The sequence below is a fragment of the Staurois parvus genome, unplaced genomic scaffold (assembly GCF_062004578.1).
Source record: "Staurois parvus isolate SC_StPar_1 unplaced genomic scaffold, SC_StPar_1.0 ptg000832l, whole genome shotgun sequence".
In the NCBI taxonomy this organism is placed as follows: Eukaryota; Metazoa; Chordata; class Amphibia; order Anura; family Ranidae; genus Staurois; species Staurois parvus.
This window is the reverse complement of record NW_028318628.1, coordinates 577,143-601,091: the sequence shown is the minus strand read 5'-3', so window position 1 is coordinate 601,091 and position 23,949 is coordinate 577,143. Positions and strand designations below refer to the sequence as shown.

The 23,949-nt window shown below is 42.9% G+C and overlaps 1 protein-coding gene across 1 annotated transcript in view; it reads left to right on the top strand.

The window, feature by feature from the left end:
• ALPK3 (alpha kinase 3) overlaps positions 1-23,949 on the top strand; it is a 185,019-nt gene that overhangs the window by 233 nt on the left and 160,837 nt on the right. The window lies entirely within an intron of this gene.

Genomic DNA, 23,949 nt, shown 5'->3' with positions numbered 1-23,949 from the left:
TCCCATACAGAAGGCTTGTCTTCCTCAGAAATGCATTGTATCATGTATAGGTGTGTATGATGTCTTTGTTGTACGATGAACACTTATTGGTCTATTTAATAACTTTTACACAACAATTAATTGAATCCAATTAGAATATGTGTGAATCTTGGGTGAAAGTTTTGTGAATCCTGAGGAAAACCTTAGTCTGCGTTATATTGAGGCCAAAATGCTTGCAAGAGATATGTTTGGTTGTTTCTGCAGCTGTTTTTCTAGAACTGCCAAATTTCATAAATTAATATTTGCTAACACATTCTAGTTTACTATATTTAGAGTCAGATAACAGCTCAAACCTTCTGTAAAGTCAGTTGTCCACATGATTTCTGATCATAAACAGGATTATTGCACAGTTTAGTACATTCTAATTTGCCAGTACATTAATAATAATGCAGTATTAAGAAAGGATATTGATCTCTATTTTTAGCCAGTTGAATGCTGTTCCGTGGTTTGTCTCTTTAAGGGCACCCTCCTGGTATCTCAAATAAGATTGTCATGGGAAGAGGGACTGGACAGACACAGGCACTTGAATTGCTAAAATAAGTTTGTCACAACTTTTAAGATGCAATTGCAAACATGCAAATATTTTGTTTGTAATGATGATGATGGAACTGATGCAATGATAAATGTGCTATTGGAAGTGCAGCTTTTAATCTGTATGTGCTTTTTAATGTAGAAAATAATGTACAGAATAATTATGCAAAACTTACAAAAATCTACATTATATCTGGTAAAAGTTTAAGGAAATATGAGTTGTCTATTGAGGAGAAGAGGTTCATGAGCAATAAAGGTTTTAAATAATTAAATTTCATATCATTACATGTGACAAAATGCAAATTTCAAACTTATTTGATACCTATGTTTGTGAATTAAACTTTGTGTTCATGGGACAGGTACTTTAAAGCAAGAACAAGCATTTAATATGTGGCAGCTAACTAGTGCTTAGACTGCATTAGTTATCTGTTTTTTTTATGTTCACTTGGTGATCCTGCCACTGTCATACATGTAATGTCTTAAGGTGGCTACGTTCACGCCTCCACTTTATCTATGGAGGAGCTACATAGACACCCTTGGACAGCAGCATTGTCAATCTGTAGAGAATGTAGTGTCATGGTTGTGCACGTTTGAATTTTATTATCTGATTGTTGTGTGATTCAAACACAATCATTAAATCTGCAGACAATCGAATAGCCATAACTTCCCTCCCAATTGATTTAAATTGGATTCAATCAAACTGAGTCGGTCGGCCAAGGTGGAAAATGACTGATTGTTTTGTATTGACTGGCAACATTGAGATACTTTGTTCATGAATATGACTATGTTTTGAGCATTCAGGTTACAGAATACATGGTGGAACAGAGATGTGATCAATAACTTACAATCCTAAATTGAGATCATATCTTAACCATTGATTGAAAATTACTACCCCATGTGTGGCATAAATACATCCAAATAACACGATACCTACAATAAAACATCAAAAAATACATCTATCATTTATTAGAGCATGTATGGCCGTGATTAGATGGACTAGTAAATTTATATGGACTAAAATAAGTGATTATAAAAGCTGAACTTCAGCTTACACATTTAAGAAGTTACAGCAACAGTTTCTTTTTTTTCCTTTTGGTATAAAGGTTTTAAATAAATGAATAAAAATTGACCATTGTAAGCACTCCTGTTAGTATTAAAAGGTTTGTCTCAAACAGGGGCGGACTGACCATTTGGAAACTCGGGCGCTGCCCGTGGGCCCGGGGTCAGTAGGGGGCCCCATGAGATGCCCCTTGTACCTTTTTCATAGGCTTTTTTGAGTTTGGGGCAAGGACACAGGGGCCCCATGATCCAGTATTGCCCGGGGACCCCATGATTTGTCAGTCCGCCCCTGGTCTCAACCCTCTAACTGTTAATTTTGCTGCAAAGCTTGGTCTGTTAATGGCAGGTAGAAAATAACAGCAGGGTCAACATGTAAAAAAGGTAAGAACAAAGTCATTTTTGATGTTGATTACAGTTCCGGTTTAAGGTAACAAATGTAGCTAAAATAACTTCTACACTCACTGGCCACTTTATTAGGTACACCTGTTCAATTGCTTGGTAACATAAATTGCTAATCAGCCAATCACATGGCAGCAACTCAATGCAGTTAGGCATGTAAACATGGCGAAGATGACGTTCAAAACAAGCATCAAAATGGGGAAGAAAGAGGATTTAAGCGACTTTGAACGTGGCATGATTGTTGGTGCCAGATGGGCTGGTCTAAGTATTTTAAAAACTGCTGATTTTCACACACAACCATCTCTAGGGTTTATAGAGAATGGTCCAAAAAAGAGAAAATATCCAGTGAGTGGCAGTTGTGTGGACAAAATGCCTTGTTGATGTCACAGGTCAGAGGAGAACGGGCAGACTGGTTGCTACGACATTCAGATGGTAGGACCAGAATTTGGCATAAACAACATGAAAGCATGGATCCATCCTGCCTTGTATCAATGATCCAGGCTGGTGGTGTAATGGTGTGGGGGATATTCTCTTGGCACTAGTTAGGTGTACAGAATAAAGTGGTTGGTAAGTGTATGTGTTTGAGAATAAGCTCTAAATCATTATACAGGTGTTGGTACATAGATTCTGGCTGAATGATTGTTTGTTACAGAATTTTATTTTTTTTTGCCTTTGCAAATAATTTAATAATTAAGAAAAAAAATGAGAACCTATGTTATATCTGGATAAAAGATTCATGTATTACTAATTTCTTTTCTGTCTCTGTTGTGGCTTTAAATTGTGTGGGATATAAGTTATATATATATATATATATATATATATATATATATATATATGTGTGTGTGTGTGTAGCACACCCTTGGGTGATGCTTGGCTAGATAGATAGGTTCAGCTCTCACCTGAATCTGGTGACACCTCTGATTATACCCAGAACACCCCGACACTCTGAAAATATTTTATATGGGTTTTAATGAAGAAAACAAACCCTGAAAAATAACTAACTGTTTTAACACGGTTAATGTACATAAAACACAGATACCACTTTGCATAACACAGTTAGTAAGAAATCACTCTTCATTCGCCAAAGACTCCAAAAACTGACTAGTATCACACTGACTAGGGTGGCATATGAGATTGATATTGACACATGAAACAATAACTGTTAATGAGGTTAAACAGCTTATTGACATTTGTTATAGTAGTACTATCTAGAACAGAAATATCCTACCTAACCACTGGCCAGTGGGATGAAACTTAAAGTCTCTCAACGTTGGGGCCCTTTAATCAATGGAAGAGCGCTCACTCTCTGTATGAGAGAGTATTTATAATCCAGGGATAGCAGGATAGCACAGTCTCCTTTAAGCAGAATCTTCCAGTGAACATTGCAATAGGAAAAAAACAACACTTCAACAAATCTTTACCATACAGGTGAAATCCTGATATACTGACACTTGCTCAGTATATTCAAAGCAGCAAGCTTCTGTGGGGACTTGGAACTAAACACACTCTTCAGCCACAGCACACATTTTGAGTAGGCAAACCAGTAATATACAGTGACAGAGTTCTCTCATCAATCAGCAGCAGGAATAACTAATTCTGAGCAGCTTGGGCTTTCCAAGATCTGTGTCACTCTGAGAATTAGAGAGCAGGCTTTCTCATGACCATTCTCCAGAGATGAACAGCAAATGCACCAATATCAAAATCCCCTTTCATCACAGAGTACTCACTGTTTCTGGATTGTCCTCTAGATAGCATTAGACAGTAGTAGAACTCCTCTCTCTTTCAGCAGGTCCAGACTTTGAGAGACACATGCACTTAAGTGGCTGTAATGCTGAGTGTCAGGCAGGACAATCCTTGATTTGCACACTGTCCTCCTGCAACAATTCCTCTGCTACTCACTCCCAGCCCAGCCCATGGGCTCTAGCAGCACAGAGAGTGAGACTCTGTGACTTTACACCAGGAGCCCTTGCTCCATGTGGCCCCCTGAAAATGTCTGCCTCCCCACATGTGCTTCTTCTTCCTTTTTCCTCCCTCCTTTTCCTCCATCATAAGTTCAGCTGCAACAGTGCTGCTATGGGTGGATCCTTCTCAGCTGTAGCAACCACCAATCAGAGCACAGTCCTGCTTTTCCTGTCTGTCACTCACAACAAACGAAAAGAAAAAAAATGCTTTGCAACTGCTGTTTAAGATTTAAAGCAACCAGTACCTCTCTACATTTAACATATATATATATATATATATATATATATATATATCCCACACATCCCATATATTTAAAGCTGAACTACAGGGAAACTAGAAATCCTTCCTTGCCATGGAGCTGCCTCCGCACCGCAGGGGTTAAATGCTTGTTTTACATCTTGAGGACCAGAAAAAGCAGTTTTACTTACCCAATCCTCTGATCTTGTTCTGCAAGACTGTTGAATAGTGTCTTGTATTTGTAGGAGGAAAAGTACCCCAAGGGCCAGATAAAGGCATCCGGCCCCTGGGCTGTAGTTTGGAGACCACTGTCTTAGACGTAAACAAGCATTTAACTCTTGCAGGAAACAGCCTCACAGCAAGAGATGCTTTTTTACGTTTCATGGAATTTGATTGAAGATTATAATGTGGATATAAAATCTTTGTGACTGGCAAAACAATGTTGGATTTTTTTGTGAGAAAAGATAGAAATGTGCCTTAGCTTTGCATACATATTATAGCAACTTTATTAACTTCAAATGAGATGTAGTAACAACAACAGAGAAAAATGGTTAAATCATCTAAATGTTTGATAGGGCTCTCAGTAACTAGTGGAATAGAGGTGGCCACTGCATTTGAGATCCCGGAGTGCACACCTTCTTTAGCAATTATAAGTATGAGTATTGTTTTCTTCCCTGATTAGCCAAGTGCTGTAGGTGCCTGCAATGTGCTTCCTGTACTCTAATTCATAGGCTCAAAATGACTGATTACATTTAGGTATGTGCTGCCTGGCATAGATACCTGAGAACAGTCAGGAAATTCTTGAAAATTGGCTACACTCTACTGTCTATGACCTGCTTTGTATTTTAAAGCTGGTCATACATGCAATGTTGGTCAAAACTCTTTGAGTGGCCCTGATGGCAGCATATGAGTTGACAAAATTCAAATTTATACGTTGATTTTTATTGAAGGATCTGGATGGAAATATGTCAGCAGAACAGCGCCTACATCCAGTTAGATACAGACAGCGGTGTATTTACCACAAGGCAAACAAGGCATTTGTCTAGGGCAGCAATTTGCAAAAGGGCAGCACCGGTCCTCTAAAGAAGGAACACAAGTGGCAGGGATAGGGACCTGGTGAGGCACTGCCTCAGCTTGTCGATGAGATCCGAGGAGGCTATGCGCTGCTGGAGGGTGCAGGGATAGCAGGCTGCCTCTTTCTTTCTGGAGGTCAAGGTTAGTGCATGAATCGGGTGGTTGCAGCGGGGGGATGTGTGTTGGTCGGCGGTGGTGGGGGGCGGCGGAGGGGATGGGCAGGATTGCGGTTATGTGCTGTGTTGTCAGAGGGTAATGGGAGTGAGGATGCTGGTCAGGTAGGGGGAGCCCGATTTTAGTGTTGGCTAGGGCAGCACACAAACTAAATACATCACTGGATACAGACAGTGTTCATATATTCTGACAGTCGGCTCATCAGCTGTTAGAATACAATAGCCTGCAGAGGGAGACTTGTCCATCAGCGTTGTTGGATGGAGGAATCTGTTGAATTTCTTTTGCTCAGCCCGCCAGCTGAATGAAAGAAAACTATATGTGTATGGCCAGCTTTAGGGTATTTGCTGAACACAAGTACTTCTAACCTGTTTATTTTGTGCGTATTTGCACATACATGGGTAAACTAAGTTCTAGCTTTTAATTCTCTTCAATTTTACATTTTATGCGCATATGCACTTATTTGTGTTCCCTAATTTATAGGCTCAAAATGACTGATTACATTTGAGTGGCCCTGATGGCAGCATATGAGTTGACAAAATTCAAATTTATACGTTGATTTTTGTCAAAGGATCTGGATGTAAAATTGTCAGCAGAACAGCGCCTACATCCATTTAGATACAGACAGCGGTGTATTTACCACAAGGCAAACAAGGCATTTGCCTAGGACACATGTAAAATACTAACCAGCAACTGAGATTTCTGTATTTTTATTTCTGTATATCATCCATACTCAGTGCATGTTTAGGTGCCTGTATGTACAGGCACATTGAAAACCATTGGCTGCATTTAGATCAGTAAAATAAAAAAAAATACGCCTGTATGCCTAAAACGCTATGTGTTTAGGCAGCAGTGTGCAAGAGGCCTGTGGGGTGAGAGATCTTGCTCTGGATTGCACAAAGATGTAAAATGCCAGCAGGTGATTTAGAATTTGTGGTTTTATAACTAATAATTTTCTTCTAAATGGACTATTCCTCAAATTGTGAATTCCTAGTTGGCAATGGACTATTCCTTTGATTGGGAATTACTATGGAATGCAGATTAATGCAGCTGGAATTTTAAGCCTGATTCATGCTTTCTGAATGTGGATCAGAAATCAGCATGTTTTCAAATAATTATTGTCAAGCAAAGACATTTAACTACACACTATCAACAGCCTGTTAAAAATGCATTATGATAATACTATTCCATCATCTACATCAATGCGCAATCTCAGGCTTTCTCTAATCTCTTGAGTTATATAAGGCGTTTGACTCCCCCTCCTGAGATTATATATGCTTCTTTAGAAATGGGGTTTTGGAGACTCAATACTCTTAGGGATATCTGCCCAATACTCTTCCTCTTCTGCTACGGTTAAATACGCAGGATATTTCTCAAAACCTTTCAACATTTTGAGGCTTCAACAGGGGTGCAACTAATCCCCATATCTCTTCATTTTAGCCATAGAACCCTTAGCCACAGCATTCAGCGACAACCCAGACATTAATGGGATTTCTAAAGCTGGACTTTGCTACAGGGTTAACCTCTTTGCGAATGACGCTCTCTTAGCTAGTCCTCACTAACCCATTCACTACCCTCCTGAACCTCCATCAACTCTTCCTTAATTTGGTCAATTCTCAGGCCTTACCTTAACATTAAAAAATAAATCCACAGTCCTGAGCATCACACTCCTACCCACCCCCCACCCCCCTCCTCAGGTGGTCTCCAAAATTCAGCCCTATTTTCCCTTGTTGGACATCCTCAATGCTGGATTATATGGGTATAAAATTGACCAAACAGTATACCTCATTATTCTCCACAAATTTCTACCTATTGCTGACATCCTAATCACACTTTTGCAAAGATGAAATTCCAGCCACTGTCATGAATATGTGTTATCTACAGAGACAGATTATCTCCTTTATCTGGGCCTACCGATGACCCAGGGTATCTCAACCAATGACCCAGGGTATCTCATTCTAACATTTTTGCACCTAAAACACATAGAGGCCCCCATTATATTAATACTACAAAGCTGCACAAATCTCACAACTTTCCTTATTACAAGCTAACTTAGATGTACCACTCTGGATGTTCTTAGAAATGCCATATTTTGGCTGTATCCCAATCACTGCCCTATTCTGGTTCCTATACAAAGCCCACCTTCCTTCCTTAAGCCCTTTGATGCTTCATACCTTGAAACTCTGGGTCTCAGTTCAGTATTCAGGTAAGTTAATGTTCCCCTTCCTACCCTTTCTGCTGATCCTTAACAATCTATTATTTCCTCTGGGAATGGAACAGCCTAGATCAGTGATGGCGAACCCGTGGCACGCGTGCCACAGCCGGCACGCCGAGCCTTATCTGTGGGCACGCCAGGAGAATCCAGCGGCGCGCTGTCTTCCTGGCTGTAGTGTGCGTGACAGCCGGGTCCCAAGTGCGCATGCACAAGAAGCAGTGCTCTTTGTGAATGGTAAGGCGGTACCTGGGACACATGACAGATCCCAGAAGCCGCCGGACCAATCACAAAGCGCAGCGCTTCTCGCGCATGCGCACTGGGCATCCGGCTGTCCGACGAGCGCCCACACTACAGAAGCCGGGAAGACAGCGTGCGGCTGGATAAAGGAACAGGTAAGATAAAAAAAAAACTCTGCGGAAGTAAGAGCGGGTACCTGTCAAATTCAGGTACCCGCTCCCCCTCCCTCCCCAAAGGTCAGCAGTCATCTCTGTACTGTCCGCAGTCTCTGGTCATCCCCTGTACTGTGTCCGCAGTCTCTGGCCATCTCCTGTACTGTGTCCGCAGTCTCTGGTCATCCCTGTACTGTCCGCAGTCTCTGGTCATCCCTGTACTGTCCGCAGTCTCTGGTCATCCCTGTACTGTCCGCAGTCTCTGATCATCCCTGTACTATGTCCGCAGTCTCTGGTCATCCCTGTACTGTCCGCAGTCTCTGGTCATCTCCTGTACTTTCCGCAGTCTCTGGTCATCCCTGTACTGTCCGCAGTCTCTGGTCATCTCCTGTACTGTTCGCAGTCTCTGGTCATCTCCTGTACTGTTCGCAGTCTCTGGTCATCTCCTGTACTGTGTCCGCAGTCTCTGGTCATCTCCTGTACTGTGTCCGCAGTCTCTGGTCATCTCCTGTACTGTCCGCAGTCTCTGGTCATCTCCTGTACTGTTCGCAGTCTCTGGTCATCCCTGTACTGTGTCCGCAGTCTCTGGTCATCCCTGTACTGTGTCTGCAGTCTCTGGTCATCTCCTGTACTGTGTCCGCAGTCTCTTGTCATCCCTGTACTGTTCGCAGTCTCTGGTCATCTCCTGTACTGTGTCCGCAGTCTCTGGTCATCTCCTGTACTGTGTCCGCAGTCTCTGGTCATCTCCTGTACTGTCCGCAGTCTCTGGTCATCTCCTGTACTGTCCGCAGTCTCTGGTCATCCCTGTACTGTCCGCAGTCTCTGGTCATCCCTGTACTGTGTCCGCAGTCTCTGGTCATCCCTATACTGTGTCCACAGTCTCTGGTCATCTCCTGTACTGTGTCCACAGTCTCTGGTCATCCCTGTACTGTCCGCAGTCTCTGGTCATCTCCTGTACTGTGTCCGCAGTCTCTGGTCATCCCTGTACTGTGTCCGCAGTCTCTGGTCATCCCTGTACTGTCCGCAGTCTCTGGTCATCCCTGTACTGTGTCTGCAGTCTCTGGTCATCCCTGTACTGTGTCCGCAGTCTCTGGTCATCCCTGTACTGTCCGCAGTCTCTGGTCATCCCTGTACTGTCCGCAGTCTCTGGTCATCTCCTGTACTGTGTCCGCAGTCTCTGGTCATCCCTGTACTGTGTCCGCAGTCTCTGGTCATCCCTGTACTGTGTCCGCAGTCTCTGGTCATCCCTGTACTGTGTCCGCAGTCTCTGGTCATCCCTGTACTGTCCGCAGTCTCTGGTCATCCCTGTACTGTCCGCAGTCTCTGGTCATCCCTGTACTGTGTCCGCAGTCTCTGGTCATCCCTGTACTGTGTCCGCAGTCTCTGGTCATCCCTGTACTGTGTCCGCAGTCTCTGGTCATCCCTGTACTGTTAATTAGTTTGCACTACTGTACGAGTTGTTTTTTCTAAACCAAGAGCTCGATATTCAGGTTTCATTGCAGTGTTGTCACTTTGAAAGAAATAAGTTGGTTTTGGGTTGCAGTTTGGGCACTCGGGCTCAAAAAGGTTCGCCATCACTGGCCTAGATTCTTTGTTTGGTGGATTACCCATGGCTTCACTCATGTTCATCATTTTCTGACCTCACACTCCTTCTTGTCCTGGACAACTTTGCAAGAACACCACAAAGTGACTAATGCAGAATATTATCGCTGTGTTCAACTCCAACATTGGATCTTATCCCTTAGGAAGCACTCTGAGTTTCCGTGTACAAAACTGATGTTTGGATATGTATAATATGTCTATTATCTGGGATCCCTATCGTCATACAAGGTTCTCTTCAAGTGGTATTGGGTACTGCATTTTGGTTCAGCACATTTGGTCTCCTCCAAACTCTGTTTCATATAATGTTTCCAAAGAATGCATGTGTCGACCTCTTCCATCACACAGTTTTTTGACCAACAGAAACTGGCTACGAACATGTTCTTAGCTTCTAAATCAATGATAGCCAAAGTCTAGAAGAAACCCATAGTTCACCTCCAAGAAGTTTAGGACTGCTTGAACATGATACTGATTAACACAGGAGTGTCAAACTGGCGGCCCTCCAGCTGTTGCGAAACTACAAGTGCCATTATGCCTCTGCCTTTGGGAGTCATGCTTGTAACTGTCAATCTTGCAATGCCTCATGGGACTTGTAGTTTGGCAACAGCTGGAGGGCTGCCAGTTTGACACCTGTGGATTAACGGGAAATTACTTAACATCTTAAATGACTCACAATCTAAATATCTTAAAATACGGGAACCATGTCTTGCTTATGCCTTTCCATTGTTGAACTCTTTTGCCCTGAGTTACTTATTGCTTACTTATCTGGCCTCTAGGCCCAAGTCCCCAAACAGTTTTCCCCACAACCTTTCCTTGCCTTTCCCACTCCTCTCCTTTTTTCCCTCACTTTTCTTGTCTGGTCTTAGATGATGGTCATTTAGTGATCTTGACAATCTATCCATGGTCTTAGGTTTATAAAGAGACCTTCAAGCAGTACATTCTGATAGGTCCTGAAAGTTTAATATTGCAACAATTAACTACCTTGCCCTTAGAATTGGTTATCTCCATCAGATGCTGGGGATTTTCCTGCATCGACTGTACCTCTGGCAATTCCTCCTCTTCAGCACCTCTGCAGCATAGTTGTAGCTAAGAAAGTAGGCTCTCTGAAGAGAGTATCACAGCAGTGGTAGTGTGTATGTGTCACTGCATTCAATGAGCTAAATAATGTGCGATTCTTCAAAAAGAAAGTTTACAAACTTCAAGATCATTCAGACCAGGATTCGGGGTAGGTTGGAACTAATGAAAATCCAATGTGGAAATGAATATATGATTTGCATTTTGACAATAGATACAACCTAACATGTTCTGGACAGTTAAACATTTTAAGAAAAAGTTGTGGTAATGGCTTTAATACTTGACCGTTTATTTAAAGACCTCTTCTGAATTGTGCATTTCTTTTACTCTACAGCAGAGCTCTGTTATCTACTGTACATATGCTGTGCAATGTTTGTGGAGGCCTATACTGCTTCTGTATAGGGCAGGCATGTCCAAAGTCCGGCCCGAGGGTCGGTTTAATACGGCCCTCCATGTCAGTGTGTCAGTGTGTCTTATGGAGCGAATATGGAGCGGCCGGTCCAGTATTTCCACCGCGGCCGTGTCAGAATACCGGGCCGGCCGCTCAGCTCTGCAGCGGGACCTTACCTGTTCCTCTATCCAGCGGCGCGCTGTCTTCCCGGCTTCTGTAGTGTGGGCGCTGGGCATGACAGCCGGGTGCCAAGTGCGCATGCGCAAGAAGCGGTGGTTTTTGTGAATGGTAAGGCGGTACCTGGGACACATGACAGATCCCAGAAGCCGCCGGACCAATCACAATGTGCAAGTGCTTCTCGCTCATGCGCACTGGGCACCCGGCTGTCATGCCGAGCGCCATTACAGAAGCCGGAAGACAGCACGCGGCTGGATCGAGGAACAGGTAAGATCAAAGAACAACTGCGGAAGTAAGAGCGGGTACCTGTCAAATTCAGGTACCCGCTCCCCACCTCCCCAAAGGTCAGCAGTCATCTGTACTGTCCGCAGTCTCTGGTCATCCCTGTGCTGTCCGCAGTCTCTGGTCATCCCTGTGCTGTCCGCAGTCTCTGGTCATCCCTGTGCTGTCCGCAGTCTCTGGTCATCCCTGTGCTGTCCGCAGTCTCTGGTCATCTCCTGTACTGTGTCTGCAGTCCATTAGTTCAGAATTTTTTTTTTCCTGTTTTCTACCTCTAAAACCTAGGTGCGTCTTATGGTCAGGTGCGTCTTATACGGCGAAAAATACGGTAACTTGGCATAAAATAATTTATTTGCATTTAATTGTAATGGTTCAAAGAATGTTTGGAAAAATGTTCGGCCCTCCACCATGTTCACTTCATCCAATCTGGCCCTCTTTGAAAAAAGTTTGGACACCCCTGGTATAGGGTATTGGACTACAGATTGCCAAATGGCTCACCAGTGTTTACATTTGTGAAACAGGTGCCATTGTCACTCTAATATTCAGTCCCACAGTTACTGAAAGCTACATCTGCTGCAGCTTGTGATTGTGCAAGCTTGTGCCATCAATGTATACGTGTGGTAATGTTTGCCATACTGTATACCAATTTAAACTAATTTAACAGTTTAATAAAATATAAAAGCTTTAATTGATCTGACTCTCTTTCTGACCTTCGATATGATTTAACCCTTGGAATGTTCCTACATATAGATCACGCATGATGAGTCACAGCTTGTTTTAACACAGAGGTTCTCAAAACAGTCTTCAAGGAACTCCTAACATGCCAGGACTAAAATATACCCCAGAGGCTAGAATAGGTCAGTTGAGGCTGGCTGAGCCTTTCTGATTCACCCATCTTATTTTCTCACCTGTTCCTTAACACAGATGGCCCCCTGATACTTGGCTATAGGTAGCAGGGTAAGGATGACACTACAGAATAATACATAAGAATAAACTTTGTATAATTGTCACATCTGCATATATACAGTATCTGTGTATGGTACTTTCTTTATATTTTTCATTAAAACTCCATGTGCTGTGTTACAGCTCCTCACTGAAACCCACATAATAAAAAACTATCAATAAATGCTGTATTACATGCTATTCATACTCACTCATTCACTAAGGGATGTTTTCTGTATTCAGCAAAATACTGGCTGATCCTACTGTTCTCCCCCTTTTCATCATGTCACCTATGCAGTTGGAGATTTTGTAGAGCAGTGGTGGCAGCTACTGCACATGCTCTGTTTTCAGTGAGTTTCTATGCTGAGTATTTTCTCCCTTTCACATCTGAACAGCCCATGCGACTATAGAGTCACAAATGTGGGCGTGTACACAGTGATAAATGACATTCCCCTCCCTCCCCCCTCTCATCCTCCATGCCCACTAACCAGCTAAACACAATGGAGGTGAGATATTACATCTTGATTGATGGAGGCTTCACCTGGCCTGTTATTCTAAGACACAGGCTGGAGGGGCGTGACACAGCCTGTGACTGGCAGAAATCCACCCATACCATGTTATTGCCAGAAATAATAAAGATTTGATTTCAAATATATACTTGTATGTCAATTTAAAACAGATTATTGACATTATTTATTTATTTTTGTTCTGTATAGCAAAGGCTGTTTTTTTTATTTTGAACATATGACCAACAGCAGAGGACTAGAAGCTCTTTCTGCTTATGTTTCCCCGCAGACAGGCTGGGAAAGAGCTGGGTCATGTGACAGCTGTTTATCGATTAGGAAAAAGGTACTTAGTTTATTTTTTTATTATTAAGATACTGTAATTGCAATGCCATCATCCCCATCCCCTCTACAGAAAGAGAATGGACAATGTAAATTAAACAGTGTATTTTTAGTATCACTTTAAGTGAAACTTGGGGTATTCAGCTTATTATTGTGTGAGGAATGTATTCCAGCTAATCCTACTAGGAATGTTTTTTATTGAAATCTTCCTCCCAGGAATAGTGTACCTAGTACAAAGTTTAGATAAAAGAATTCGATGTGCAGTGTTATGATCTAATTATTTTGTGCCTTGTATGATTTGGAGGTCACTTGATTGAGAGGCCAAATGTAACAAGTATCTTCTTGCCAGGGGCGGACTGACCATTTGAGCACTCGGGCACTGCCCAACAGCCCGGGGTCAGTAGGTGGCCCCATGAAATGCCCCTTGTACCTTTTTTATAGGCTTTTTTGAGTGTGGGCAAGGACACAGGGGCCCCATGATCCCCTATTGCCCAGGGGCCCCATGAGTTGTCAGTCCACCCCTGCTTCTTGCTTTTAAAGTTGTAGTTTATTTAAAAAATATGTTTTCGTAATAGATGGAATTACATTACTTACCCATAATAAAATACATCCCATATCAAACAGGCTGCTGCTTCATGTAGAAATATTCTCTGTGGGTTGTCCGGTTCTTTTCCTGGCATTGAACTATCAGCACAACAAGGGTAATATCTTCAGGACTTTGGGCTGACCTGCATTTAAGAAGAGCCAATGGAGGTACGCCCCCTCTTCCCCTCCCATCCATTGGGAAAACCTTTGCCTTGTTTACACTGGATACAACACGATCTCTGAATGGAGGAAATAATCCTGTCATTCATCAGCCTCTCCCCCATTTAAAGATCCCGTTACATTTATTGTAAACAATGAATAGGCATAAGAGAGGAGGGGGTGAGTCCCTGTTTGGCTATCTTGAATGCAGTTCAATCTGAAGACCTGACGAGATTAACCCCTACCATGCCAAAAGATCTTCCCCAGGAAGAGGACATTGCACCTTGCAGAAAAGATTTCTACACAAAGCATCAACAACATGGGGCATGCTTTATTACAGGTAAGTGATTGATTTGTAAATTATGGAATGTTTGTTTACATATGCCTCCACAGGCAACTAAAAGAAATCTAAAGGTACCTGAACATTACTGCAGAAGCCTTTCAAATTCTTCCATCTTAAACAAATCATGGCAAGTTTTAACAAGCAAAGCTGCGACACTTCCAGGTAGTGTCGGAGATTACCACTATGCCCCTCCTTCACATTCCAATCGGCCCATCACTATGTTGGGCTGTCTCACTGGCCAGTAGGAATGTGCAGGAAGGAAGAGGTGAGTTTTACCTGTCAGAGTAGCCCAGTATTCGGCAATGACAGGAGGATTGTCAGAGATAGGCACAGCAGTGCGGGTTTATGACTCCAATGAAGGAAAAAAGCATCAAAGAGGTTAATAAGAAAACGATGGTGGTTTTTATAGTGTTTTTAATGTTTTTTTTTCCAAGCAACTATTTTATACAAAAATCACTGTGGACAAGCCTGGCCCATGATCGTCTGGAGGGACATCAGGGATGCCTTGGAAGCATAGCAGAGGCACTGACAAGCCAGGCATAAGCATGGGATGCCAGGTTGCTGGCAATAAAAGGTTGCAGCAAATGCAGGGACTCCTGCTAGTACCAGGGAAGTAAATGCCATAAGGCCTGGATCTAGGGGGGTGCTGGGGTGGGCTGCTTTTGGGTTTAATACTGCTTTATCTTAGCCAGAATTTACAAAAAATTGATGACTGTTACCACTTAGGAATCCAATGATGAATTATGGGAGGAAAGAGAAGAATGCCTATGCGCTCCCATAGCTGGAAATGTAACGTATTTCACTTCATTACGAAAAGAGATTGGGGTAGTGATGAAGATGAGTGTTTGTGTGAAGCTGGTGCAATTTGCTTACAAGAGTCCAATTTGCTTTAATATTGTCTAAATCATCTGAGACAGATATGCAGATACTTGTTATAATACTATAAATGCTATGCCCACCCTTCTCCCAAAATCTAATTTATCTATTTATCTCACCTATAAGCTATAAAAAACATACATTTATACAATGTACTAAAAAGTTAAATTCCATCTAAATCCTTATACCTTAAACCAGAAAGTGATTCAAAAAGTTCTGAACAAAATTATCAAGTGCTTCAAACACTTACTTACAATGGGTCAAAATGTGTTCAATATGTATATTTCCAACTTCTCAGAACTTTCTTTGTTCCTCATGCAAGTTCCAATGGATGAAATAGACATGCAAGGAAACAATCTGAATAGCATAAAACTGTTTAAAATGCTGAAAATCAATAGTTTCTTAGCACTCACTGGTTAACAGTGCACCATCCTCGCCAATGTACACAACTTAATCTCTTATAAGCCACACTTCCATGTGTCAGTACATAATGCGCAATGATGATGTCACCACCTCCTTATGGTTTCCACCTGTTGTAAAGACTTCATCAAGGGGGTGAAATATGCAGATAAGGAAAGTCAGGAAAAAATCTTTATCTGCATTCTTGTCTTGAATCAGAGATTCAGAGATTTAAAGTAATGAGGCTAATATTATGGCCAGGCAAATAGCATTTTAGGGAGGATAGTACAACAATTGCATTCTTCATGTTCTTCTTCATGGAGTTTCTCTTTCAGGTGCTAACAGACATTAGATAACGTCTCTTACCCCTGGTTCACATATCCAGGTTCCTGCGGGCCTCGTTTTGTGCGGGCGCGAGAGCCCATTCATTTGAATGGACTTCCGTGCCCCGGGATACGCAGGGAAGTCCCTGCACTTCTAAAAATGCAGCCTGCATGGGAACCTCGGTTCCCAGTACAGTTGCGATTTCCAGTGCAGGCGGCGTGCCATTAGATTTAATGGCACCCGCTCGCGGATCCACATTCCTCTGTGTGGGTGGTGCGGCTGCATGGATTTTTGTGCGGATCCGCAGCAGCACCACCCATACAGATGTGAACCTAGCCTAAAACTGGTTGTTTTTATCTAAAGCTCATCAAGGCACAAGAGCAGAGGTGTCCAACCCACGGCGTGTGGGCTGCATGTGGCCCAAGAAGGCTAAGAATGCGGGCCAACACAAAATTGTAAACTTACTTACAATTTTTTTATTTTTGGAATATTGTGTAAAAATTTGTTTACACTAAGGAAACACATGTGGCTGAAGAAAAATTTAACAGTGACTCTTTACTGGACTTTTATAAGTTTTATCTTCCCAAAGAAAAATATCCCACTATTCACAATCACACCTTATTCATGTCATCTGTTTTCGGCAGCACTTACCGTATTTGCCGGCGTATAAGACGACCCCCTACTTTTCCTGTTAAAATATAGGGTTTGGGCTATTCTCGCCGTATAAGACTACCCCTCTTCCAACGCACACCAAAAATTAAAAAACATCAGATTTGATTTCAATATGATATGGTATTCCAATGATGGGGCACGCTTCCTCACTCTGACACCAATGATGGGGCACTATTCCTCCCACGGACACCAATGATGGGGCACTATTCCTCCCATTGACACCAATGATGGTGTCCCATCATTAGTGTCAGTGGGAGGAATAGTGCCCCATCATTGGTGTCCGTGGGAGGAATAGTGCCCCATCATTGGTGTCAGTGGGAGGAATAGTGCCCCATCATTGGTGTCAGAGCAACGAATCGTGCCCCATCATTGGTGTCAGTGGCAGGAATAGCACCCCATCATTGGTGTCGTGGGAGGAATAGCGCCCCATCATTGGTGTCAGTGGGAGGAATCATGCCCCATCATTGGTGTCAGAGCAACGAATCGTGCCCCATCATTGGTGTCAGTGGCAGGAATAGCACCCCATCATTGGTGTCCGTGGGAGGAATAGCGCTCCATCATTGGTGTCAGTGGGAGGAATCATGCCCCATCATTGGTGTCAGAGCAACGAATCGTGCCCCATCATTGGTGTCAGTGGGAGGAATAGCACCCCATCATTGGTATCAGTAGGAAGAATCGTGCCCCATCATTGGTGTCAGTGGGAGGAATAGTGCCCCATCATTGGTGTCAGTGGGAGGAATAGTGCCCCATCATTGGTGTCAGTGGAAGCAATAGCGCCCCATCATTGGTGTCAGTGGGAGGAATAGCGCCCCATCATTGGTGTCAGTGGGAGGAATAGCGCCCCATCATTGGTGTCAGTGGGAGGAATAGTGCCCCATCATTGGTGTCAGTGGGAGGAATAGTGTCCCAACATTGGTGTCAGTGGGAGGAATAGTGCCCCATCATTGGTGTCAGTGGGAGGAATAGTGTCCCAACATTGGTGTCAGTGGGAGGAATAGTACTCCGTCAGTGGGGAGAGGAATAGTGCCCCATCGTTGGTGTCAGTGGGGGGGAGGAATAGTGCCCCATCATTGGTGTCAGTGGGGGGGAGGAATAGTGCCCCATCGTTGGTGTCAGTGGGAGGAATAGTGCCCCATTATTGGTGTCAGTAGGAGGAATAGTGCCCCATCATTGGTGTCAGTGGGAGGAATAATGCCCCATCATTGGTGTCAGTGGGAGGAATAGCGCCCCATCATTGGTGTCAGTGGGAAGAATAGCGCCCCATCATTGGTGTCAGTGGGAGGAATAGTGCCCCATCATTGATGTCAGTGGGAGGAATAGTGTCCCAACATTGGTGTCAGTGGGAGGAATAGTGCCCCATCATTGGTGTCAGTGGGAGGAATAGTGTCCCAACATTGGTGTCAGTGGGAGGAATAGTACTCCGTCAGTGGGGAGAGGAATAGTGCCCCATCGTTGGTGTCAGTGGGGGGGAGGAATAGTGCCCCATCGTTGGTGTCAGTGGGAGGAATAGTGCCCCTTCATTGGTGTCAGTAGGAGGAATAGTGCCCCATCATTGGTGTCAGTGGGAGGAATAATGCCCCATCATTAGTATCAGTGACACCAATGATGGGGCACTATTCCTCCCACTGACACCAATGACACTTGCTGACTCCTGTTCTAGTATGGTACTGCTGCAGCCAGCATATGTGGTTGAAGCAGCACCTCTGCACTGCACACTTACCCTCACTCGATTTTCGCGGGTCCGCTCGGCTCCGCCTCCTCGCCCGTGATTGGCCGCCTGTGTGCCTTTCCTGAGCTACAGTTCTGGCGGCCAATCAGGAGGCGGAGCCGAGCGGCAGGAGTGAGGGAGTGGCTGAAGTGACTGAAGGAGCAGCGCTTCCTGGATGGATCGTCATGGGAGCCAGGTAAGAGACAGCAGCCCTCTGCCAACCCCTGTACTTGGTGTCCCTTCAGTCGAAAGAAGGGGACAGCGGCAGCACCGCGCCGCCCCCCTAAAAAGTGCTCCCTGACGTGTACCGGCGTATAAGACGACCCCCGACTTTTGAGAAGATTTTCAAGGGTCAAAAAGTCATCTTATACGCCGGCAAATACGGTATATTTGTGAGCAACTATTTTCAAGGATGAGCACTTTGAGAATTCATTGAGAATTGCTACTACATCAATCCAACCATATATTGATGCACTAGTTTATCAAAAATAGTGTCAAAAATATCACTTATTTTTTGTTGCCCTCTTTTAATTTTACAATAAAAAATACAAAAAATTAAGTTTTATTACTCAGATAGGTACCTTATGTATATCAGTGATCGTTAACGAGTGACTTGCCTGACTTTTTCTGTTCATCAGCTGTTCTTATTGTTAGTGTATTTTATGTGTGGACTAGACAATTCCTTTTCTTCCAATGTGGCCCAGAAATGTCAAAGGGTTGGATACCCATGGACTAGCAGTGGGAGGCATTGGGGGGATTTGCTAAACCTGGAAAGTGTAAAATCTGGTTCAGCTCTGCATAGAGAACAATCAGCTTCCAGGTTTTATTGTCAAAGCTTATTTAAACAAGCTGAAGTTAGAAGCAGATTGGCTACCAAAAACAGCTGAACCAGATTCTTAGTTTAAGTAGATCAACTTTAACCATTCTCCATTTGTTTTCTTCTTGGTAAGCTTGTGCCAGAGGTGTGTTCAGTGCATCTCCCCTGCCCCGCTCTTTACACCTAAAAATGAACACTTGCCCATTGTGACCATTTGTGTTTAGGGATGTGATGGTTGTCTAAGGTGTTCAAAATAGATAATTGTCAGGAATTATAAATAAAACAGCAGAAAGGTATTTTCTCAGGCCACATGACTATATTACAATGCTGTACAATTGCATTTTCTGGTCTCTGTATTCAAAATACTGCAACCCATAACTCATGCAATAATAGAGTGGGAAAGGGTTAGAACATGTGTTTTAATTTCTGTGCTGCTGTTGGACAGATTTCCCCTCACTTCTTGATTCAGAGATGGGGGTCGAGGCATGAAGAATGGAAACATCATTATAATGGGGAGACAGGTAGCACTGGAAAATGACAGAGGTTCTAACCCTTTCCACTCTATCCCAAAGAAAAAGAAAAGATTCTGCCAGGAGTTATGATTTGAGCCCTTTTACACAAATTTTCCCTTTACAAAAAAGTTCTTTAAGGCTTGGTTTACACTAGTGCGGGTGGAAGCTGCTGCAGGACCTGCACTTCATCTCGCAGCTGCAAGCACCCGCACACAAATTGTGGGACCCATGGGTGCCATTAATCTTATTGGCATTCCGCCTGCACTGCTTATCGCACCTACACCGCGGGCTGCGATTTCTGGGAAAGTGCAGGGACCTTTTTCCTTTTGTTTTGCGAGACGGCAGCCCATTAAAATGAAAGAATGCACAATGTGAACTGAGGCTCAAATGAATAGATCCTGTAAGTGAAATTTAAATTTGTCTGAGTGGTAATTTACTTACACAGAGATAGTACAAATTGGCAGAAATACATGACTTAATTCATATGATTTATGTGTAAAGGTGGCAGATATAAATTTGTTTGCTCCATTGACTGAATGATCTGTCTATGGACAGGTCTGCTTTTATCACATGTGAGTCAGTATCCAGGGTAATAAAATATGGAGAGCAGCACTTTATTTCCTGTTGCTATCCACCTCAGAACTGTTGGGAATGCATCAGCATGTACTAGAATGTACTATATACAGTATTCTGTGTTAATATCACGTGACCAGTAGATGGCACTGTACACTAAAGGTTACTAGTTGTGTATATCTGAAAACTTGTTGGTTCTATCACCTCTCTCTATCATCTCTTCAGGAAGTAATAAGTCTGCTGAGAAATGTGCTCTGTAGGTTTGTAACTTAAGCCACACAAGTAAAGTCTGAATTCTGCTATCACTACCAGTGTCTTCTCTAACACATAACCAACAGGTTATGGGCCCAGCTCCAGACACTGGAAAAAGGAAAACTACAAGCAAGTAAGTGCTGCATTTACAATCCAATTCACTGAAAGATGGCAAGTGCTTCAGATATGAAGTTTACAATAGCAAAGCTCAACAATACCAACTACCAGCTATGGAAGTTTAAGCTTGAAATGCTGTTATCCAAAGATGACTTGTGGCAGGTACTAGATACACACAGACCCAATGACAACCCGGAAGAATGGGACAGAAAAAACAGGCAAGCAAAAGCAGTCATAAGCCTGTTAGTGGAGGACGATCAGCTCATTCATATAAGGAAAGAAAACACAGCTAAAGGTATGTGGACTGCGTTACAAAGACTCCATGAACGTGCAAACCTAAACAGTAAACTATATCTGGTACGCAAACTGTATAAGATGAGGCTGGAAAAAGGGCAGGAAATGGGTGAACATGTAAATGCTATGCTAGAAATTGTGGACCAGCTGGGTGCAATAGGTGAAGATTTAAAAAGCAACCATGTTGTGTCAATACTTCTGTGCAGCCTTCCAGAATCATACAGTGCCCTTATAAATGCTCTAGAAACTAGACCAGAAACTGAACTGACACTAGAATATGTTAATGGAAAATTAATTGATGAATACAGCAGAAGAAAGGAAAATTTGCATAGTGAAGAAAACGAGAGACCAGAGGCAGCTCTGAAGGTGCATGAAGGCATAAGACAAAGCAAAGAAACCAGGGTATGTTTTTGCTGCAAAAAGGCCGGTCACCTGAAAAAGAACTGTTCAATCTGGAAAGCTGAGCAGCGAAAGCGGGAGCTACCCACAAGAGAAAGAGCTAAAGCGGTCATGAAAGAAAATGAAAGTACATCATGGAGTGGTACTTTTAAAGTGAATCAGAATAGTACCTCACATGGATGGTACATTGATTCAGGGGCAACAAGTCACATGACAAGCGACGAGACATTCTTCACAGAAATTGATTTTAGTGTAAAAGATAAAGTCTTCCTAGCAAATGGGAAAAGTATTACAGCAGAAGGTAAAGGTCAGGGATTTCTGAACTGCAAAACGCCATCAGGGGGCAAGCAGAGCATCCTTGTAAAGAATGTTCTATATGTTCCAAGCCTAGAAGGAAGCCTCCTATCAGTTAAAACCCTTGCAAGCAATGGACTCACTGTCCAATTCAGAGGTAATGAATGCACAATCCAAAATGGAAAGCAAATTCTAGCAAGAGGAAGATTAAATGAACATCTGTACAAACTCGTCACTGAAAGTGAGAAGGCTAATGCGGCAACTCATAACCCACATGACAAGTGCATCCACCTGTGGCATAGAAGACTGGGGCATCGAAACCCAGAAGCTACAAAGGACTTTGCAAAGAGAGGACTATCAGAAGACATGAAAATATTGCCTTGCCACACACTCAGCAAGTGCACGTGTTGCATCAAAGCAAAGGCCACCCGAACCCCTCTTCCACAGACCAGTCAGAGTAAAACCATTAAACCCATGGAACTGATACACAGTGATGTGTGCGGACCAATGAAAACCATCACACCTGGCGGGAACAGGTATTTACTGACTTTCATCGACGATTATTTCAGGTACACAATAACATATCTAATGAAGCACAAAAGTGAGACATTAGAAAAACTTCAAGAGTTTGTAGCTATGACAAGCAACAAGTTTCAAAGGAAACCTGGAATAATACGCACTGACAATGGAGGGGAATATATGAATAAAGAGATGGAATCATACCTAAAGAAACAAGGTATTATACACCAAACAACTGTACCATACACTCCTGAGCAAAACGGTGTAGCGGAAAGAAAGAATCGCACTCTTGTAGAAATGACAAGATGTATGATTTCGGACGCTGCCTTACCTAACAAATACTGGGGAGAAGCAATAATGACTGCAACATACCTACAACACAGGCTCCCATCAAAAGCTATTGAGAGTACACCATATGAAATGTGGAATGGATCAAAACCTAACGTAGGACACATCAGAGTGTTCGGCTGTAAAGCATATGCCCACATTCCAAGTCAGAAACGCTCCAAGTTGGAGAACAAAGCCATAGAAGGCATTCTGGTTGGCTACAGTGAGCAGAGTAAGGGATATAGAATCCTTTGTCCAAAGACCAACAAGGTCACAGTAAGCCGCAGTGTTTATTTTGATGAAAGTGAAGCACCAGATAATACAATTCTTGAAAAATGTGGAGAGGATTTACGCGCTGAATCGGCAAGAGACACTGACCCATGCGAAGCAGGACAAGAGCCAGAACAACAAGAAGTGGAACTTACAATCAACGATCCAATAGAACCCACTGAACAACAAGAAATCAGAAGATCCTCTCGAATGACAAAAGGGATACCACCCCGCAGGTTATCATACGCTGCTAAAACACATCAAACACAGGAGCCTACACCCTGGGAAGACATAGAAACTTTGCCGAGAAGGGAAGCCGATCAGTGGAGAAAAGCAGCTGAAGAAGAAATAAAATCACTTCAAGAAAATAAAACTTGGTCACTAACAGAACTCCCTCCTGGTCGCAAAACCATCGGAAGCAAATGGACTTTTAAAGTGAAATATGATACAGAAGGAAACATCTATAGATACAAAGCAAGATTAGTTGCTAAGGGATACTCCCAGAAATTTGGAGAAGATTACGATGAGACATTTGCTCCAGTTGTGAAACATTCTACCATAAGAACACTCCTTAGTATTGCTGCCGGAAAGGGAATGCAAGTAAAGCATCTAGATGTCAAAACTGCCTTTTTGTATGGAGACATCAAGGAGGATCTATACATGGAACAGCCACCAGGATTTGAGAAAGAAAAGAACCTTGTTTGCAAACTGCAAAAGAGCATCTATGGGCTCAAGCAAGCAGCAAGAGCATGGAATGAAAAAGTGAACGAAATACTCAGAAAAGAAGGGTTCTCAAAAAGTAAAGCAGATCCATGTCTGTATTCAAAGAATCAAGAGAACAAATGGACATACATTCTAATATACGTCGATGACATCTTGACGTGTTTTGAACAAGAAGGGGACTATGACCAAATAGTTCACAAACTGAAACAAAATTTTGAAATTAAAGAGTTGGTGAACATTACTCACTACCTAGGAATTCAAATAGAGCGGGAAGAGCATGGAAGCTATCTTCTTAACCAAAGTCAGAAAATTACAGAAATGTTAGAACAGTTTCACATGCAAGATGCAAAGGAAGCGAAAACACCAATGGAACCAGATTATCCAAAAATAAGGGAACGTCATT